The sequence below is a fragment of the Camelus ferus genome, chromosome 8 (genome assembly GCF_009834535.1).
Source record: "Camelus ferus isolate YT-003-E chromosome 8, BCGSAC_Cfer_1.0, whole genome shotgun sequence".
Taxonomy (NCBI): domain Eukaryota; kingdom Metazoa; phylum Chordata; class Mammalia; order Artiodactyla; family Camelidae; genus Camelus; species Camelus ferus.
In genome coordinates, this window is record NC_045703.1 from 57,786,892 (window position 1) to 57,810,094 (window position 23,203).

The following is a 23,203-nucleotide window of genomic DNA, read 5'->3' on the forward strand; positions in this document are numbered from 1 at the left end:
AGTGTCCAGAGAGTTGGAGGACAAGACTTGATCTTGGAGATGCTCATAATCAGAAGACAATAGTCATGGGAGCCAACAGTGAGAGGGCTTTAAAAGGAGGGGAAGTGTCTTTAAAATTAAGAATTTCTCAGAAACCATCTCTATGAATGCTCTACCTGTCTTCTGAACTACATCTATAACGGAAAGGGTAAGTTATGATTTATGCGATAAATTTTTATAAAGTGTCCCTTTGTGTCAGACACAGCCTAGGCAGTAGGGAGAGAGAATAAGCCAATGAATTGGAAATGAGGACCTCAGTCTCTGCCTCCTACCCATTCAGAGTCACTGATGCTTGACAATGACAGCCCAGGCTCACCCAGTGCCAGAAAGAATCCAGACCAATGCAATTAGGATCAGGAAGGCAAGACCCAGACTTTATTTTGCTATGGGTAAGCTGATACCTGATGTTTTGAAGTTTATACCTAGATATACCCATGGTCAGAACTCCCCCCACCATCTCCCATGTTTATCCCCTTTCTATACTTTGACTGTAACCAAAACTGTTCCCCTCCGAGGACAGTGTAATTCGAAATATTTCTGAACTTCTCTGAACTCAGCCTCCCTAGAGGGGAGTTACTACCACTAAATTAGGTCCATCCTTTCCTAGATTCCTTATCTTTCCTACATATACCACCCAGGAGTTTTTAATGGATACTATTTTAAGAGGGATCTGAGAGTAGTAAAATTATGCTAAAATGTCTCCAATTTCACATATATCTCAAGATACATACTCACTAACAATCTCAAAATAATCTTCACTCTTTCAATGAAAATGTAGCCAAAGCTTTAACTTTCTAATTGAAAACTGAGCAAGGCAGAAGGACTTTCCACCTTTAGAGAGGTCCCCAGACATTGGAGTCAGTGAACTCCCAACCAGATAGCCCTAATAGAATTACATCTGTCTTCCAGCAGTGGTTTGTTTCTGTTTATCAGGGCTTACAATCTTCTGCCCCTTAGTAGCAATTGCTCTTTTTTGGTTTCATGTATTGTTTTTCCAAACTGAAAATGGGACAGAAATGTATAAGAAGAGATCCCAAAAGGCAAAAGAAAAAAAAGTCCCAGAACATCAAAAACCAAATTAGAAAAATTCTTTGCCTAGATGTAGTCAGAATTTAGCCTTGCATTAAGAGCTAAGATATTCCCTCAAGCTGCAAATCAGATTGCAAAATTCAAATTCCATTTACTTAATCAGTAGCTTATAATATTACAATAGCAATGAACCTAGTTTCTGAAGACTAAGGAAGTAAAATATGAGGGCAATGATTTAGTTACAGATTTGTCCTCAAAACATTGACTTATTCACTAAGTGAGTTTGTTTCTTCTGATTTTTAAGACTTACTCTGGACTCAAAAGAGATTCGGTTCAATAAATATTTGTGCATTACCAGATATGTAAAGATACATAAGGCTCCATACCTCTAACTTCTAGGAGTTCTAATTATAAGATCAGTTCAAAATCTTAGCACATCAGGGGCCAAGGCTGTCAGGAATCAAGACTGAAGAAGCAGAGAGGAATGTCGGGGTCAAGGAAGTAAACTTCACTCTGTGTGGTTGGAAGAAGGAGTAGACACTAAACTATTTTAAGCTGGCGCATGATGCGATTCAATTTGCATTTTAGACAGATCACTATGGTGACGATGGGTTGGAGGCAGGCCATTTGGGAGCAGGGAGAATGAGAGGGGCCAGAACTGCAGCGGCAGCAGTGGCAAAACGAAAATGGGGCTGCTCGGACAGACATATGATGAGTAGAATCTGACTAGATCTGGGTTGAACGGAGACAGAGGAATCTTTCTCCTCTGAGAGTTCTTCCAGGGCGCTCACCACATTCCTAACACTGAGGGTCCCACACAAGGGAGGCAAGTATCTCTCTGCCCAAGGCACTGCCCCTTTGCTGCTTCCTTATCAGGCTAGCTATATATTCTAAGTCCTAAAGGCAGCCAGTGTTCTTTACAGTGAGCTGGGATGATCCAACCTGATCTTCACATTTGTTCCTGTTGAATTTATTCTCACTTTTTCTTCACTAAGCCTGATACAATGGAAATGACACAAAACTAAGGAAGTCTGGTGGTCTTGGGGTTTTAATAGTGGCTTTTTTGATAATGAGAGATGTGGCCTTGGGCGAATCACTTACCTTCTCTGAATCTCATTTTGTCTGTAAATTGGGGATTACCCCAGTTATAAATAAAATCCCTTCTAGACACATCTGTTATTTACTCCAAGTAATTCTGTTCTAGTCTACCAACCAGGGATTAGTATGCATAGAAAATACCGATTAACCCCCAAAGAAGTTCAGATAGGTTATATACTAAATGACTTCTTGAAAAAGAAAGTCCCTGAAGCATGATAGACAAAGAATAAAACATAGACTTCTCCAAATTAAAACAAAGACATCAAGAAAGCAAAATAATTCAATGGGATTTGATTATTGGAAAAGTGCTGATCATGAATTAGAAATCTAAGTTTGTTAAGAAAATCACCCAATGAGATTAACTGTCTGGGACTGAAAACTAAGGAGAGGTTTCAGAGGTGGGCACCACTCTTAAACCAGTAAATATTTCCTAGATGCCAAGTTAATTTCTAATTCCCACTGGCCATCTTGCAAATGGACTTTTTTTAGTGAAGACTTGTTGTTTGTTTGGTTTTTTTAATTTGTTTTGTTTTGTTTAGTAGCTGTCTCTTCCTCTGAGAACAGCATCCCCACATTCTTTTGGGGACCTGCCTCTTTACCCACTCCAGATTCATGGTCTGGGGGCTGCTAGCTTACTCTGTAACCTTTATTCCCTTGTCACAGTAATTTGACCATCTTTGGGTTTCTGATCTGACCTGACCACTATTTTTTAAGATTTTTTCCTGTGGAACTGAGAGGTAGAATCCTTTCCTTCCTGATACTAGAACTAGAAAGATACAGCCTTAAATCTGTCAGTGAAAGAAGATGCTCTGCTGAGAGAAAAGAAAAAAGGATGGTAGATGGAAAGAAAGAGTTCAGATGTCAGGCCCTAAGACCCCTGGCACTGCTCCTTGCCTTGTAAAAATTTCCTTAACTCTTCTTTTGATTCTTAAACCTAGATTTCCTGCCAAAACTAGCTCAAGTTGGATTTCCATATTTTGCAACCAAAAAGGTCCTGACTGATGTAGCAATTTTCACCATAAGGAAGAAAAGTAGAAAGAAGTGGTTTAACTCATGTCATCATTATGACTGGAAAAATAATTTAAGTGCCCAAATACTAGTAGCATGTCAGTGATACCATCTTTAGGTATGTCGAACAACTATATCTATATCTATATCTGTATCTATATCTATCTATCTATCTATCTATCTATCTATCTATCTATCTATCATCTATCCATCTACCCTCTGAAATACAGTACTTGCTGAGCCAAACAAACACAAGAGTGGTCCTTGCCAACAATTAAAATTTATACGGTTTGGGTTCTGTTGTTACTGTTGTCATCAAAATGCAATAAAGTCTGAATCATTTGCAAAAACTTTATGAATTTCCTTTTTAGATGCTGTGGATCTTCAGTAAAACATGTAGGAAAGGAAAATCCAAGTGATGTGCAAAGATGGATGCCCACATAGACTGTATCCTCAGAGACACTGTTAGGGACAATGTGTGAGGGAACAGGTACCTACCCATCACTGAAGGCCATCTGGACCATGTCAAAGAAATGCAGTAGGGTTCAACTGAAATGGCTGGTCTGTCTACCGTTCAAGTTGATTCTGGGAACAAGAGAAATGAAAATTATTTTCCAGCTATAGGAAAAAAAATAGGCTCAAACAGCTGGCAAAAAAGATAGGGGAAATAAAAATGAAAATAACTACAAATCACTTTTCATGAGAGTCACTTGCTAAACTTGAACAGCTGGGCCTTGAAAGGCTTGGGACAAATTCAACAAAGGAGTGTTAAATTCATTATGTTCTCACTTCTGCTCTGTGGTAAACCAGTTTGACAAAGATCATCGTCACAAATTGTTTTATTATCAGATCAAGTATGTGAATTGGGGGAAAGTCTCTTTCCCATCCTCTTGGGAAAGATAAAAGAAAAACTGTCTTAAGAAATGTGGAAAAATCTTTAAAAATGGCACAAATGAACTTATTTACAAAACAGAGACAGACTTGCAGACATAGAAAACAAACTTATGGTTACCAGGCAAGGAGAGATGAGGGGAGGGATAAGTTGGGAGTTTGGGATTTGCAGATACTAACTACTATACATAAAATAGATAAACAACAAGGTCTTACTGTTTGGCACAGGGAACTATATATTCAATACCTTGTAATAGCCTATAATGAAAAAGAATATGAAAAGGAATATATATATATATATTTATATATATATAAAACAATCACTATGCTATACACCAGAAATTAACACAACACTGTAAATCAACTATATTTCAGAAAAAAAAAAAAGATGGAAAAACAGATTCAGGGACAAAGAATTAAAAATTTAAAGCAAGAGTCTTAATCTTTTTGTTCCATAGATCCCTTTGTCAATTTTGTGAATCTTATGGGCCCTTTTTTATCTTAATAAAGAACATAATCATTTCCCCAGTTTCCTAGGTCAAATATTCAGAATCCTTTATTTCCTTTAACCACAAACTCAAAAATAAGCTGTCAACAAATTGTTAGTTCTACCTCCTTTGCCCATGCGTTCACCCTAGTCAAACCTACTGATGTGAGTCCCACTTACACACTAACACACTGCATCTACTCACCTCCTGCCTCATACTCCAATCTAAATATGGTAGGAAAAAACTGTTCTCTAAAAATTCTAATCATGTTAGTTCACTCCCTGCATAAAACACTCCAATGACTGCACAATTTAATTTGAATAAAAGCAAAACATCTTTGAGACCCTACATAATCTGAACTCTGAACCAGTGACTTAATAATGATAGCTAACATCTATTGAGCACCTATACACCCCAAGCCCTGGTGTAAATTGTTTTTTATGTCTTGTTTTACATTTTTCAATAATTCCATGAGTTGTGTATTGTTATTTACACCTACTTTAAAGACGCAGAACTCAAGACACAGATAGGTTAGGTAATTTGTGCAAAGCCAAATAAATAATAAATGGCGGGTCTGTTATTTAAACCTAGGCTCTAGAGGGTAGGTTCAAAAAAAAAAATCCTGAGTGTAGATTCTTAAACACAACACCATTTCACATCTCACCTCCTCCCATTCCCCTGCCTCTAGTAACACTGTGCTCCAACCCCACATCTTTCTGTTTTTTGAATACACTGAGCTAGTTTGACACTCAAGGATTTGCATGTGCTGCTCTCTTCTCTGGAATATTCTTCCCTCAGATCTTCATATGGTTGACTCTGTCTTATTACTCAGAACTCAGCTTATAACAGGCACTGACAGTTGCCTATCCAAATCTCAAATGTGATGTAATCACCCTCCAAATTAGAACATGATAGTAGGAGGACTTGTCTTACTCAAAAGAAACAGATTTTTAAGAGAAGTGGAGTAGTCCTAAAGGTCAAGAGGGTTAATGTCTGCATATAAATCTTCATTTCCCAAAGAGAGAAGCACATTGGAGAACACTGAGTAAATGATAACAATAATGGTGGCCATTCTGGATCATCCATCATGGCGCAGGAACTAGATGTGAACAAGGCAGGTGAGGTTCCTGTCCTCAACAGCAGTGAAAGAAGACTTCAGTGATCCATGAATAGGGCCACGCATCTTATTTGGCTAAAAGCCAACCATATAACACATGCTTGAATATCATTAATGAAATTTAATCTCTAAAACAGCAAGGGAACAACTGGAGGAAATGACCATTTGGACCTAGTTCTGACAACAAGAATTGATTGGTTAAGTCAAAGTAGTATGAACTTTGAAAGAAAGTGACCATATTATCTTGAATTTTATTTTTTCCAAGGACAGCATGAATTGTACATTTTATGTGAATGTCTTCTAAATTTTAGAGAAAAGATATGCATTATTCATGGCATGAGACTCCTAAAGAGATTATGACTCAAAAGTATTATGATGTTCTCAAAAATGCAATTTTGAGTGCAATTGCAAATGATAAAATAAGGAGAAAAGCAGAGAGAAAACTAAAAAAAAAAAAATGTAGCTACAGATATTTTTAAAAGAAAAAACTACAATTGAAAAGTTATCCATATCGATCTTATTCATCATCTTGGTAAATGCAGTGCCAAGAACATAACAATTAGTCAAAAAGTATTGCCAAATGAATAAATGAATGAAAAAATGAACACTGAATATGAGAATGGTAGGGCCAGACAGACTCATATCAGAGGGATTAAGGTCACAAATCAGCTGAGATTTAAGAAAAAAATTAAAATACCAAAGTAACTTATAGTTTTATTTAGAGTAAGAGAAGGCCATAAGTTTGAGCTAATGATATAATAATGACACAATGCTTTTCAACCTCCAACACTCAGACGAAACACTATTAGGAAGAAACTGAAGCCCAATAAGACTTTCTTGGTCAGCACCTAAATGAATGCATATCTGCTGATAATGATGAATTTCAAACCACATTATGAACATAATTTGCAGTTAAGGATCTCTGGGTACATAGAGCAGTATTAGAAGATTAGGAATAGATGAAGGAGCCAAAACAGTGAATTTCAAAATCTGCAGAGAGGTTGATTCTTTGTGGTTGATTCCTGGTGCATTCTGAATGACATCAAAACAGCAAATACTACCACATTTCCTCCTCTGACACCACTATTAATCTGATAGACCATTATTAATCTGCTAGATCATCCAGGTTTACACGAGAGGGTTCACATTCTTCATGATTTGATCAAAATGTCTTTGAGACAATCAGGTATAATAAGACTTGGATACTAGTTTAATTTGGTGATTACCCATTGGCTACATTGAGATACACTTATATCCCATTGGTGAGGTGACTCCCTTGGTCACCTTAGCCAATGACTATAACACCATTCCCCCCACCTACATTTTATATCTCTGTCCTGGTTTATTTTTCTTTCCCAAACACTTATCACTCTCTAAGCTACTTTATTTATCTCATATATTTTCTGTCTTCCTCACTTAAATGTAAGTTCCACTGAGAGCAAGTATTTTAATTTATTGTGTTCACTGTTTTATCCTCAGTATCAAGGACAGTGCCCAGTGCTTAGTAAGTACTCAGTGAATATTTTCTTGACTGATGAATGAATAAATGAATGACCCTTGAAAAATTATGTCTTAAGTGTGACCATGAAGAATACAGGCACACTGAGTTTTGGGTGGATCAATGACAGAACTTCAAATCATGTCCCACAAAGAATGAAAGAATAAAGTATTTTTAGTCTAGGGAAGAGGAGACATGTGGGAGTGGGAAGAGGAGGATGGAATTTGGTTTCACATGGTAGAAAGCTTCAAATAATTCAGGGCTCTATTATGAAAAGTAATTATCCTATTCCATTTCTATTTCTAAATGATCAACTGGTGTAAATAAATGGAAGTTACAGGCAGATTTCAACTCTCCTATATATATTCCAGGCTTTCAACTCTGTTATACATAGTCCTAACTGCCACTGAAGGAGCATGTTTCTCCTAAGTCTTGAAGGTTTAAAATGAATGAAAAATTAATAGGGGCGATGATCAGACTAGATAATTTTAATATTATGCCAGACTATGATATTTTTATTCCGTGAATGAAATCATACAGCTTTCCTGTACTTAATGTACCATTTGGGCAAATGGAAACAGAATTTATTTACAAATGAAGGATAGGAATTAAACTCAATAGTTGCAAATACAAATCTGACTTGGTAATTTTTCCAGCTTTCTAAATCAGTTGCAAAAGTTTTAAGACCTGTAAGTGCTCCATTATATGAAAAATACTTCCCAATTTCTCTCTCAGTTTTTGATACTAATTTTCTGTGCCCCTCCTTCCTCTTCTTTTTTCTCAACACACACACACACACACTCTCTCTCTCTCTCTCTCTCAAGTTCTAATCATTATAAAGACCACTGACTCATATTTCTAAAACTCCCTCAATCTTTTCCCAGATTTAAGTTAAAAACAGAAGCTAAAGGGTGCTGCTGGAACATCTCCTCTTGATATACAAAAAAAAAAAAAATAGTCTTGAAAAAGTAATAAGTATTCTAACTTCCTTTCAACAGCTGAGATTCCATGCTACCACCCTTTCTGTCAATGGAATAGGATCCACCTGTGTCCTGAAGTAAATTCTGTGTCTCAAGGGCAGAGACCATGAGAATCCTTTACATCTTCCCACAGAATCAAGTATAATGCATCAGTTAAGGTAACTTGTACTCAATAAATGTTGAGTGTCAAATACATAGTTTCCTGAAAACCTGGCAGAAAGTACTTTTGAAGAATCCTAGCTATCCTAGCTTCCTTATTTTTGAAGGTTCCAAAGGACTTTTATAAAGGGACAGAAAAGATAATTTAAATAAACCAAAATGTTAATAAACGTGCTACGAATGGATCTCATAGGATTAGAACTGTCCTACTCATTTAGATTGCTTTTAATAGATGTGACTTTTCTAATTTTCTTGATTACAGTTCCATATGTAACACATTCATCAGCTTCGGTCATCTTTTTCCCTTCCAGTCTAGATAAAATGGGACTAATTCCCATTCCACATCCTATTGAAAGTTTAATGCAAGCCTTAAGAAGAAGGTAAGGCGGAGACGTGTGTTTGGGATGAGAGGGGTAGGTTCTTACATTATCTCCAAACTCATCTACCTCCAAACTCTTACTTCTGCTAGATTAGCTCAGCTTGTGGTTCACCACACAGTCTCCACCAACTGCCAGGTTCTACCTGATACTGTCCCATGAGTAATTCAGCCCCTTTCCTTTATTTCCACCAAAGAAGAAGAAGGAGGAGGAGGAGGAGGAGGAGGAGGAGAAAGAAACAAAAAGAAGCATTTGAATATCCTTTTATGTAAAGCAGACTTCCAGAATTTTTTGAAATAACAGGGGGAGTTTTTACCAGATAAACACATACACGTATACCTCAAAACTGAATATTAGACATCTCTCTTCTCCAAATGCCCCTTTCTACTAAGTGTGTCCCATTTTTTTAAAAAAAATTCTATATGTTTCCCCTCTTTTTCTTTCACCCACAAATTCTTTCTTATTTCTTAAAAAGAGCAGTATGGCAATGTTAACATTTATTAGAAATCCAGAAAAAAATATCTTAGCGTCATCTTTAATATTTCCTTTTCTTCCACCCCCCACAATTATTGTCCCCAGATCTATTTTTGTTCTTCAGACATCATTCAGAGTGAACTTTTCTTTCCTGCTACCTGTTCTCTAGTCCAAATCCACAAATATGCCATAGCTCCTCTCTGTCCCCCTGCAATGTACTACCTGACCAAATGCATGAAAATATATCTGTTCAGAGTCCATTCTTAAAACTTTGTTGGCAATTCCTAACTTCCCACTCAGAGATTTAAAAGGCCTCTCATACCTAGATCGACTCTATTTTCCTAGGTTAATTTCTTAATACAACCCTCACAATTCACAGAAAGTATCACCACTGCCTATGCTATCTTGCCTTTGTTCTTGATATATTCACATTCTATGGCAGTTCCCTGTATCTCCTTTGTTTATTTAAATGCTACATATGTTTGAAGGTCCCCCTCCTAATCCTACCCTCATTTTGTAGATTTCAAGCCTAAACTTCTCTCTCTTTTTATCAAATAACTGTTTGGACAATAACACACAGTTAAGAACCCAATTGCTTCAATTATTTTTATTTATTTGCTGCTATATTTGTTTCTAAAATTTGACTTGAACTCACAGGGATAGGAGGGGCTCTAATTTATGTGTATTGTGTCCTACCCCACAGCCAAGGCCAAGTCTGGACTTACAGAAGCTATTTTGGTTTATTGAACAGGATGACAGCTAGGAACTTAGGCTGTGGATAGCCACCACTTACTCGCTGGGAGATATCAAGGCAAATTTTTAAATTTCTCTAGGCTTTTGTTTGTAAATGTGAATGACAGATGCCACTATGAAGATTAAGTGATGTAAAGTATATAAAGCACTGAGCATAATGTCTTTGGCATCTTAGCCTGGCCATTTTTAAAGATCAATCAGAAAGAGAATTTCAGGTCATCTACTCCAACACCTCCATTTCACAAATAAGAAAATTGAGTTCCCAGAGATTAATTAAACTGAAAGACTAGATCCTTCTCTTAGGAGAAGCAGCTGGTAGCTTTCCCAAGGTACTTATTAGCTTGGGGCTGACCAAGGACCCAAATTCCTGACTCTCGGCCCATTGCTCTCTCTGCAACATTCCGATGCCACCAGAATTAATTTGGAAGTTGAGAAACCTTCAAGTGATTGACAAAATTCTAAATCAGTGGTTGCACTTTGGGTATTATGAAAGATTCTAGAGGATGGCTTTTAAGATGTCTTTAGATCATTCTGATAACAAATTCATTTAGAAACCAATAAAGAATTAAAAGATGTTATCTGTGATTCTAAACAATAAAGGACACAACTGAATCATTTTTCTCCTTTAGAATAAAACAAAATGGATTTTAATATTTACCCTCTGAAGTGCTCTTATCCCTCCAAAATCCCATCATAAGTTTTTTAAAAGTATGTGTGTGTGTGTTTTAATAAACCACACAAGTGTGTGCACATGAGTATATGCATTTGCTTGCTGAGTGGGGAAGAGAAATCTACATCACCTACTGGACTGGTTACTACATTGACATCCTGACTCTTGATAACCACAGAACTGAAGAGGCTCCACAAAGAAGACTGGGGGAATCCAGACAATGTCGAGTAGAGGAGCCCCAGTAGCTCTCCTCTTTTCTAGAAAAATTTCAGAGACAGTGGGTGACTTCAAGAGACCACCAAGTTGCCATTTCTCCTATGGCACATCTGTAACGGTTAAGCCTTACCAGTCAGTGCTGTCTATATCCAGCTACATCACCCATGTCATCTTGGACCAGTCATCTTTCTCCCCACCTACACACATGCCCCCCACCACTACACACACACATGCACATACTTAGAAACCTTAGGGATAACCACTCTGCCTGTAGAAACTACAAGAATGGTTGTTAGAGCAGAGTCTCACTGGGAGACTGACTCACTTTGGGGGAATTCCAAAGGAGCAGAAACAAAACCTGCATATTCTGTGCTCAGACCTACAAGGAAATTTTAGAAACTAACTAGCATTTGCCAAATACTTTCCATGTTCCGTCTACTCTTCTAGGGAATCTAACATGGACAATACTCTTTTTCTGTCATATTGACAACTCTATGACTAACTCCTACCATAGGACCTGGTAGATACTCAAAAAATATTTAGCAAATGATTTCCAAATGAACTTGCCCAAGTCCCACAGTAAGTGGCAAAACCAGAAATCAAACTAAGATATGACTAACTACAAAGAATATACTCTTTAGCCAGTAAACTATACCATTTTCAATCCTACACATACATCCCCTAAGAATCTGTAACCTTCTTGTTATGAACTGAATGCCTGTGCCCCCTCCTGCAAAGTCATATATTGAAGCCCTAATCTCCCAGGTGGCTGGATTTGGAGATGGGGCCTCCAAGCAATTAATTAAAGTTAAATGAACTCAGAAGGATGGGGCTTTGAAGCAATTGGATTAGTGTCCTTAAAGAAAAGAGCCCAGAGAGCTCTCTCTCTTCCTGCACGCGTGCACTGAGGAAAGGCCGCATGAGAACAGAATGTGAAAGCAGCAACCTAAAAGTCAGAAAGAGAATCTTCACCAGAAACCAAATCAGCTGGAACCTTGATCTTGGTCTTCTAGCCTCTAGAAGTGTGAGAAATAAATTCGTTGTTTAAGCCACTCAATCTTTGGCATTTTCTTTTAGCAGTCTGAGTGGACTAACACACTTCTGATACCTAAAATTCTCCAGCTCTGAGCCTTATATGACTCTTATGCCTTGAGTTATTCTTGGGCACAACAGGATATATGCCACAAGGAAAGCCAATGTGTGTCATATGAAAAGTATAGAAAACAAAAGACCATCACTAATTTTAATATATAATTGTATGCAGAACCCCAGCATACTCAAAGAAGAGAAAGCTATGTTTTTTCTATCAAGTTCTGCTCATACCACCTCCCACCCCACCCCTACAAGATGAAATTTTAAATGTGAAGGAAAGGCAGGTAGATTATGACAAACTTTTCAGTGTTATTATACATTTAAAGCAGTTATTAAAAACATATTGATGGAGGAATGATTCATAATTTGGATAAGTGTAAGCGAAGTATCAAATTAGCAGTATTATTTTTACCCCAAGCCTTCTTCTTGATTTATTTTTTGCATAGTAGATAACAGAATCTACAATGAAATATTTATAGCCTCATAGCAGAGTGTGGAATTGATCTAAAGCCCAAAGCTCTGTTACAATCCTGCAGTCTCCCACTCTGGAACTTAGGAACCTTGGACAGCTCTAGAATCCATCCAGGGCTCCTGAACAGTACACTCATGGCTGCTCTAACGTTCAGAGTAGGAAAACAGGATGGGGTCAGATTCCTCTGAGAGCCTTTCAGAACAGCCTCCACTTCAGTAAAATTATTTGAAGGGCATATATAATAATTTGGCACTATTGTGGAAAAATTGTTTGTGGTCTGCTGGTGTGAGCCATTGCACAGCCAGTTCCATGGATACTGAGCTCAAAATTATTTACCACAATGTCCCCAAGGCCTTACTTACAGTAGAAACTTAGTAAATCATACTTCCCTGCATCAATAATACAATAACAATTAGACAAATGCAGACAAGAAATCTGTACTCGCCTAGAAAACTCTTCTAAATATTGAAGAACATGACAGTCTGAAATTAGGATCTCACCGAACTGTTTCATCAGGCAGACCTAGTTTTGTTATTTAAAAAGCTACCTCCCACATGTATCTGAAACTTATTTATTCCTCCCCCAAATTGTTGGCTGGCCATAATATAGTCATCACTGTAATGCAGAATGGATCTCGCTCATAGGCACCCTCCTGAAGCATATTCACTAAATGGTCACAAGGAATGTTAGAGATGAGGAGTGACAGATAATCATTCGGTTCAACTCTGTCATTTCAGGAGATGAGAAAACTGAAGTCCAGAGAGTTCAAATAATTTACCAAAAGTCACACGGGTAAGTGCGTCTGTTTCTCCAAAAATTTCCTATTTTCATACAAGCCCCATCTCCGTTGTCTGCCTCCTCTCTCTTCTCTGGCCTTAGCCCTTACTTCACTGTAGCCCCAGGTGTAGACTACAAAGGAGGTGACATGTCCAGACAGCTATCTTCCTGCAAGCAGATTCTCACCGGAAAACTGGCTTTTGGTACCTTGGCAGAGAACTGCTAAAGCAGGAGCAGAGAAGTGGCCACCATCTGGACATCGTGATGCTTGGTGCCAAATGGGACCCAGCCATGGGGAAGGAGAAAGGAAGGGTGTCACCCGATTGCACACATTTATTTTCACTTTGAGGGGATTTGTTAGTAACCATGCTATCTGAGTGGAAGCTGTTGTAGGTGGTTCTGATGGCTGACAAATGTGTAGGCAAGGATGAAACAAGGTGAGTGGTAGCCAGGCAATTTGCAAATGATTTGTGGGCCAGAAATTGTCGGTGGTACTGATTACTCTGTACGAATGAAAGAATACACTTTTGAAGGATAAAATGATGTGTACACTTTCCCCCTACTTTCCTCTCCCTTTTTTAGAAGAATAGTAAGCATAAGAATTTTCCTGACAGTACCTAGGGGAAAAAAATGTAACACTACCCACTGACATTTCTCTCTTCCTCCTGAATTTTAATTATATTAACATTTTCCTATGCTACAGCTCTGTGTAACACCTGTGAAAACAACCCCAAAGTACATAGTGATATTTAGTGGTCAATTAGCAGCATCAAATTTGCTACAGAGATTTTCCTCCTAGTGACCTTGGTTTCCTATGTATATACTGCTTTTGGCAATAGTTTCCAAGTAATGTGTATCTTAATTATTATTGTCTGTATTTATTATGAAGATAGCTTGGGTGAACTACAGCACGTTGGGGGCATAGGTGTTTTAAAGTGTCTTCCCCACTTTAAGAATCATCTTGAATTTGCAATCATATATCCACAGTACATTGTATCCATCATTTGACAGTTTGGAGTTTGCAAAGCACATTCACATACACGGTGTCATTCTAATTTTGATGGTAATAATCTGACACTGGCAGTAATTCCTACTTTATGGAAATACTAAATGGCTTATCAAACAGAACTTAGCCCCTGAGAGGCATTGTGGCTTGTGGAGCCAGCACTCACACTGAAATCACATGGACCTGGATTTGGACCTTAAAATCTCCTGTAGCCCAAATTAGCAAACCTCTCTGAGTTTCAAGGGTACCAATTCCTGCCTCTAAGACTCATGTACATTCAAATAAGGTAATAACAGGAAGATCCTTGGGGTGGAGGCCCTGTCCATGTCTTTTTCTTCTCAACTAAGTCCAGGTCTCTTGCTTTTTCTATTTACAAGGATGCCTTCCCTTGCCTCTTTTTCTATCCTCTCTGTGACCAGTGAGACACTTTTTGAGATAACTGTATGCAATTAGGAGAATAAAACCTTTGGCCATGGAACACAGCCAAGAGGAATAACAGAGATAAGAGAAAAAATACATGCTCCAAAAATGAGCTAACTACCCCAATCTACACTATTATTAATGGAATACAATTGGGATTATACATTGATTCTTACTATATTAAAGCTTCTATTCCCAAACTTAATATGTCACTTTCCTTTTAGGTTTTTTAAAAAGGATTTTTAGTCTATCACCATAAATAACTAGAAGTTAATATTTCTTTTTCCTGTTTCACAATGATTTAAATTCATATTTAGTAAAATGTAGGCCACTCATAACCAAAATGCTGGTCTAATAATAAACTTCTTCTGTAATGATTTTTATTTTATTTGTCACTATAGTAAAATAAAATCTAATGACCAAGCTCCCTCCCCCCCTCCGCCAAAATGCATCTGGTGCAGCTGATCCATTCAAATTCTGTTCAAGCTGGAATGATGGCCTTAAGGCAGAATCCTCAGTACTTGGATGCTTTGGTTCATCAGGATTCAACCTCTGTGAAATAAAATCTGATGTCTTTAATCGTTAATTCTTCAGTCAAGGAGAAAGCACTGCATCCTTGCTAATAGGAATCCATTTGTTGTATTGTGGCTCTTTTTGAATACAACCAAGGCTGGATGACCACATAACTCCATTACTTCTCAGCAGAGCGTAAGTACGACTCACAAACTGTAGGCGGGAAGATTTCCTTCTCATTAGAAAAGGAACGCTTCTGCCCACTCTTCATGCTTCTTTCCATATGGAGGGTGCTACACGATTGCAACTCTCCTAGGCTCTCTTCCCTCCTTCACTCCTTCCTTTCAAGGCGGTAAGAATAATTCCATCCTATTAGTCTTAAAGGGAAAATTTGGAAAGCATAGTCCAGGCCTAGCCCTCCCATTTTTTCTTCAAGAAATGACTGTCTCCAGTAAGCCTGTAATCTGGCAACCCAAGACACCAGGGACTTAGGAAACTTTCATGACTCAAAAATGCATGTGATCCATCTAGATAGAGCAAATGTTAGCCACCATATATAAAAATAGATTATAAAAAACAAGTTTCTTCTGTATAGCACAGGGATCTGTATTTAATATCTTGTAATAACCTTTAATGAAAAAGAATATGAAAATGAATATATGTATGTATATGCATGACTGGGACATTGTGCTGTACACCAGAAACTGACACACTGTAACTGACTATACTTCAATAAAAAAAAGAACACAGAAATTTATGTTATTAAAAAAAGAATTACCCAAAGTTGGCATTTAACCATGTGATTATAACTTTTTAACCAAAGTTTACAATAATCTTAGAGCTATAACACACACAGAGGTAATATCTAACTTCGGAAGGGGTAAAAATACCCAATATTTCATATATGTCTTCTTCTATATTTATTTCATTGAATAGCTTACTACTCCAACTCCAAAATATAAAATCCTGACAGGAAAGAAACCACTAATTAAACAATATTTAGAGGGGTGCAGCTCAGTGATAGCGCGCATGCTTAGCATACACAGGGTCCTGAGTTCAATCCCCAGCACCTCCATTAAAATAAATAAATAAACCTAATTATCTTCCCCCCAAAAATAAAAATAAACCATATTTAATTTTTAAAGCATATTCACAACCTAATCTAGCTATCCCTATCAAATTTAATTATATATTATAATTCATATAATTTATATTTTATATCAACATGTACATTTATATAATTTATATTGCATACCTATATTTCATATGATATTATGATATATATGTAAGTATTTACATATGCAAATGTAGATGAAAATTTTGTCTACTGTATTTGAAATTTCCATAAATAGAAGTAGGCTTTTTTTTCCTATTCTAATTGCCCAGGTGATGTTTAGTCCAGGATGACAGAATTTAAAAATCAACTAAAAGAAATACGGTTCATCAGTCACCATTTAGAAATGTTTGAATATACATATATGTTTGTGTGTGTGTGTGTGTGTGTGTGTGTGTGTGTATGTATAAACTTCCAAACAAATTTTATAAATCAAAGAGATTGAGCCTCTTGAGAAACCATTTCACCCTCCTTATACTTAATAATGCCCCAAATATCCCAGGCACATGAGTAGTAGGAAGTACACCACTTTAAGCCCAGCAAACTAGGCTAAGAAAGAATCAGCCAGAAATGTTCCCTTGTGTTCAGGCACTCGCTATTTTCATGTGTGGCGGGTGGATATTTCCATCCCCAGCCCTGGAATGTCATTCTAAATCTGGGTCGTCTGGGAAGCCCCTGCCAAACTGCCTCGGCCCCAGAGGCTTCTGGGCTGTGTGCAGCCTGCTCTTCTCCAGATCAAGGAAGCTCCCCATTCGTCTAACTTTTCCTCACAGCCTCACTTCTCCTAACCTTTCGGGATCTTTCAGGCCATTGACCATATGTCATTTTCCTTTCCCCAGTGTCCCTTCAGAATTCCAAGTCCAAGCTCCACTGACTGAAGTTGACAGTCTTTTCCTCCATTTATGTCAAATATATGCAGCTTCACGCTAGCCTAAAAGAAGGAAAAGCAGTGTCTCTCCCATACTGTGGGGATATGTACAGTTAAGAGGACTGTCACGCGAAGAAAGAGCACAATGAAGTGCTGACTAGCATGTATCTGAACACACCGCAAAGAAATTGGTTGAGGAAAATGCTGTTAATTCAGACCTTACTTTGTCAGAAATTTTGACGGATTTATATCCTAACATAAATTTGCCTTTGTACTATCTACTTACAGTAAAGTATATTGAGAGTTTCAATAGGAATGTTTACATCAGCAGAATTGAGGAAAACAGGTGCTTTAGGTTTCATTAAGAGATTATAAAGTTTTATCTACTTTTATTTGGTACATGTTTTAAGTTACTGTAGCCCATAATACATAATACCTGCTATATGGTCTTCCTAAATATATTTGCATAGTTAGGTTATATTTTCTATAAATGACTTCAGAATAAAAAGTAGTCATTGTGAAATATTTTCTATAAAATGAGGCATAAGAACTGGTCAAGTTGAGGGTCATTGCTCTACAAGGCTAGACCCCAGGACCTCTCAGCCCTCACTTCCCACCAGCCTTCTGCAGGCTTAGCGCAGACCTTCTGCTTTCCTTGCTGCCTCTCAGACACATTTCTGCCTCAGGACATTGGCACTGATTATTTCAATGCCTGAAACATTTTTCCCAAGTTATCCACCTGGTTCACCCCCTTCATTTGGGTCTCTGCTCAAAGGTTACCTTATTGGAAAGGTTATAGATGACCATTCTTATAACACAGTTCTCTCTATTGACTCACACACATTGACCATCCTCACACCATATCCCCTTATGCTACCTGTTATAAACTAAATGTTTGAATCCCCTCAAATTCACATGTGGAAGCACTAACCACTGCACTGCCCCCGCCCAGTGTGACTGCATTTAGAGATGGAGCTTCTAAGGAAGTAAGTATTGTAAAATGAGGTCATAACGGTAGGACTTGCTCTGACAGGAATAGTGTCCTTATAAGAAGAGACACCAGAGAGCCCCCTTCTCTGTGCACACACAGAAGGCAGGCCATGGAAACACACAGTGATGTGGTGGCCGCCTACAAGCCAAAGAGGAGAGCTCAGAATAAAGTCTACCTTGCCAGCACTTTGATCTCAGACTTCTCTGCCTTCAGAACTGTGAGAAATAAATTCCTGCTGTTTAAGCCCCCCCAGGCTGTGGCATTTTGTTGTGGCAGCCTGAACAGACAGATATGTTACCCTACCATCATAATTCCAGTGAAGAAAAATGTGTTTTAAAATGTAATTTCTTAACAATTATCATGACCTCTCACTGCATTTCTGCCTGCGGTGCGTCTCCCATCTAGAAAGGAAGGACTATGAGAACAAGGTCTTTGTCTTGTTCATCACTGACTCCACAGCACTGTAGGTATCTATTGGACAAGTGAATGTTAAGAAAATGAACGTTGATGTAATACTTCAAAAGTATTCAAGAGCAATTTGACAATCCCTTCCTCTATTTTGTCTGAAATGGCAAGATCTTTCCAAAACAAAAATCAGAAAAAAAAAAAAAGCATCTTATGTGTTTTCCGGTTTATAGTCATAAGACACAGCAAGAATCTGAAACCTACTTCCCCAATGTCCAAAATAGAGCATGCCGTCACCACCTGATATCGACGTGAGGGAGAAACAAGGAAAAAAGAGCAAAAGGAAAGCATGAACATTTCATCAGCAAACAGGGAAGCCATTCCAATCTAAAATTATTTTGATAACGTATAATATGCTAGATAGCATGGGGAATAAGACAAAAATACACCATCGCTTGCTATTTTGGAGGGACAAGCAGTTACACTTGCTCTAACAGTTGTCAAGTGTGTTCCCGTACTCTGTGGGTCTATAATGGCCAGCTAGAAACTGTGGGCTGACAGTTCTATTGATAGACTTGAGCAACACACTGCAGTCTGTCATGTTTCACATTTACATCTTAGACTCTGATCTGTTTTTCTTTTCCTCATGAAATCAATTCTGTAGCAATTAAATCACCAGCCTACCAGGCATTTTAATATCCCAAACCTGTATCTATATATAGCCCAGAAAGGAGAAGGTAATTAGAAGTGACCTACTATCTCTGGTGAAGGGAGACATGTTAGACAAATCAGAACTTCATCATTACTCTAAGGAGGTATTGCTAAATCTGCTTCATGCTTGATTCAGTCCTTCTCGGTGACATGCTGTTGAGCCCTTTTATTTGATCCCTAGAGGACACAGGCTCTAAAATGGGTGTCATTATCCGGGATTTTGTTTCACTTTCTGTGAATTTAAGGCATCGCTGAAATAGACTCTGTTTTTAGCTGTGGGATGATATCGTCACATGCACACGGCATTGGATGAAGTAGGCTTTGAAAGATACGAAAAGGCTCAAGGAAAATGACTTTCCAGATTCTCATCCATTTGAGTGTTTTGAGCTGAGCCTTGCAGGTTGAGAATTTCTTGTCTAAGTGATTTAAGAAAAAATAAGAAGAAATTGCCACAAGATCCAGGCAAATTTTATTGGTCTTTATCTTTGAAAATTTTGTTTACTACTTCAGATGTATAGCATGCATAGATAAGGCAGTTAAGGCATGGTCTAAAAAGCAAAGAATTTAACTTATGAAGCTATTGGAATTGGACTTGGGTCTGGGTCTTTTGAAGACCCAAGTCCAATCCCTGCTTTGTCTCTTACTAGCTACAACTAGTCATTAAAATCTCTGAGCCTAGATTACTTGGTTTATTGAATGGTAATAAAAAGACCATTCTTCGAATATAAGATACACATTTTTTCCATTTTATATTTTATTATATATGTATTTCCAGTTCATTTAGTAACTGAAATTGAGATGCATCTTACAATGTTTGGTTGCTTTCAACAATCCACCTGTGTATTTTGGACCAAGCTATTGCTTTGGGCCATCCTGTATTTCAGAAATAATAGATCTGAGCCACTACTAAGCTAAAAACATGGCCGTGACCCTGTCACCACCTCCTCAGCCCATCTCCCTGGCTGTATCCACACAGCTCCTTAGTTCCAGTGCCTCTCTTTGCTGAACCCAAGTTTGGAAACCTCTAGACTGAAAGCTCAGGGGTTTAATATGGGGCAAGCATGGCACAGAGCAAGGTAGATTTCCTTGATCTGCTCCCTAGTTTTATTCCCCGTTATGATAACACACCTATTATAAACACTTCAAGTCGTTAAGTCAGAGAGAATACTTAGTGAACTCATCTGGGGCTAAAGGAAAAACTCAAAGTACATTTATGATAAGCATAAAACAAAATTTCTAGGTGATTAAAAAACATTTTGTCATGGTTAAGTAAAATAATTGTTTTGCTTTCAAAGTGGTATATAGTAAAAAGGACTTTTGTAATCTATGGTATGTAACCTACAGCTGGGCTAGATGAGATAATTTAGGTAAAAGTGCTTCGTAAATGACAAGTCAATAGAAATGAAAAATATGACAAGAGTCAGTCAGGAATCTTTTGAAGATAAGGAAAACCACTGTAGGTATTAAGCAAAAAAGAATTTGTCAAGGTTCCTAAAAAAGAACGGAGAGGACAGAAGAAGAGGTTCTAGACAATGCCTTTTAGACGGACTCTCAGAACACCACTGTAACACTGGGCTATCGAGATGTTTGCTGCCTCTACAACAGTCAGAAAGCTGGGAAATCATGAAGTCATCTCTGGACCTGTTAACTCCAAAAATATTTTGTCTTAAGTACAATCCAGAGATAAGGAGACTACCCTGGAACTGTTCACCCAGAGCCAGCCACCTACCGGATAAAGAGATGCTTCACATCCCATGACCTGCTTCTCCACAAACACACAACTAATGACAGGTAACAGGGACCCGTGCTAACACAGTCACAGAAACACCCACTGCTTCTGTGACCATGCCTGACAGCAAGAAGTAGGAGAAGCAACAGAAAGACAACCTCAGATTCACTTTTTCCCCTGTATTTCGTGGGTGTACATCTAACTAGCCAAACTTAAATCACACCTAGATCCTTGGCTGCAAAGAATTTTAAATGTAGTTTTTAGTTTTTTAGTTTTCCAGCATCTGAATATAAGGAGGCATACAAGGATGGGGAAGGAATAAATGTAAAAGGACAATTCAGAGGATTTAGGGAGTATCAGGAGACCATACTCCCACCCTTAAGATGAGAAAAGCTACCAAGAATAGTCTTCTTTAAAATCCATCCCAGAGCTGAGATGCAAAGAATCAAAATGACTTAAATTCCAACAAGTGACAAGCCCTTCTCAGGAGAAGAGACCATTGGTTGTCCTAATTCTGCCCAAACAGTGAGAGGAGGAACCAATAATCGGTGGGGTAAGGAGAAACCTGCCAAATTTTAACAAACTATTAACGAACTACTAACAGCCACCTGTGAGCTAGCATGATGGATTAGAATCTTGGGGAACTCCGGCCACAGAGCAATTCTGCATCAACTTTCCAACATGTTCTCAGGAGCTACACTGATGCATAGAGTGGTGTATCAAAGCCTGGGGATGGGAAAAGAGGTTTGGAGGAAGTCCCTCTGAGGCACTCCAGGACTGCTTGCCCCTGGTTCAGCCAGAAGCCCACTGAAGGCTGAAGGAGTCAGGAGCGCTAAGAGTAATCAATCTCTCAAGGAACTCCAGACCTTTACCGAGTATGTTCCAGAGACCCTTCAGAGTCTGGGGGCAGAGTATCAGGGTGGAATCTTTCCTGAAGGAACATGAAGCCAGGGGTGTAACTACAGTGCAAAGAGGATTCCCCAGTGATTTATAAGTCCTAAGAGAATACAAGGAAAATTTAGAGAAGTGTTCAGTCTAGAGTTTAAAGTTCATCTGTCTGCAATAGGATATCAATGAGAGTGACAGGGTATGTTTCAAACCTTTTATATACAAAAAAAAAAGTATATTAGAAAAAATCATCATGGTAACCATCAACTAGTAGAGGTCTACATTGGATGTGAATTTGGAGGTGGGAATTTGGCACAGAGGCTTTACAAGATTAAACTCACTTTAGAATCAATGTAGAGAAAAACAAGACTCATACAGCCCAGCAACAATCTGCCAAGGCACTCTGAACACCAAGCTCCACCAGCATCCAGTCCAGTATCTGAACTTGCTGTTTATTCAACAGTCATCTATTGAGACCCTACTAGGCACAAAGCAGAGTGTGAGACACTTCAGGGACATCATTCAAAGAAGAAAAGGGTATTTGTTGTTCCAGCTCAAGGAGATTACTGTGCCTTTTAATATAGTACAATTGAGAGTTCCACACTCTAGGAAAAAGCAATGAAGTGAATAACACTGTGTTCACCCAACACTGTCTAGAAAAGATTCCTCAACATCCTTCCTCTCAGAGCCGAGAGGACAATATTTCAACATGGTGCATTCTACTGGATGTCTCGTTGGGGGTTTCAAGTGGGTAAACATAAGTCAGCCAAAAGTAATATGTCATGATCATTAGCACCTCTGTACCTGTTCAAGTATCATTTCTACTACCTTTTATGTAACTTCTTAACTCTTGTTCTCTCAAGTTTCTGCTAAAAGATTCATTTCCACTGGGAAGCAATCCCGGAACTTCCTAGAGTTAATGGCTTCTTTCTCTGTGTTAATATAGTTTCCAATTCCCTTCCCTATGGAAAGGCCAGAAGGTTAGGCCTGGCTGGTGGAAGTGCTGGGAGCTGAAGATGTCAGGGTGGCCACCATCATGTGGCCTGGACTGCCACCTATTTGAGGGAGGAAATAAAGTGTTCATAATAGAGGCCTCATGTCATCCTTTCTCACCTGACAGTTCTCTTCTGATTATTGCACTTCCCTGCAGAAGTGCCCACTTACCACTTACTGACAATATCCAGACTCTAGAGCAGAGGTTGGGAAACCAAGTCCTGCTGGCCAAATCCAGCCCATGCTGGATTTGTATGACCCACAAGCTAAGAATGTTTCTCACATTTTAATGGGTAGGGGAAAAGAAAAGAAGAAGAAGAAAATGCAACAGACTTATGCAACCCCGTACACTTAACAGGAAAAGTTTATGGACCCCTGACGTAGAGAAGGGCATCTGAGCTGGTCTTGTCTGCGCCCCAGTGCCTTT

General features: G+C 38.4%; 1 long non-coding RNA gene across 6 annotated transcripts in view; it reads right to left on the reverse strand.

Annotated features, from left to right (window-relative positions):
- LOC106729714 overlaps positions 1-23,203 on the reverse strand; it is a 284,345-nt gene that overhangs the window by 122,202 nt on the left and 138,940 nt on the right. For all 6 annotated transcript variants that reach the window (XR_004322052.1, XR_004322047.1, XR_004322048.1 and 3 more), the window contains exon 3: positions 3,673-3,759. This is a non-coding gene — a long non-coding RNA (uncharacterized LOC106729714). The remainder of the gene's footprint in view (positions 1-3,672; positions 3,760-23,203) is intronic.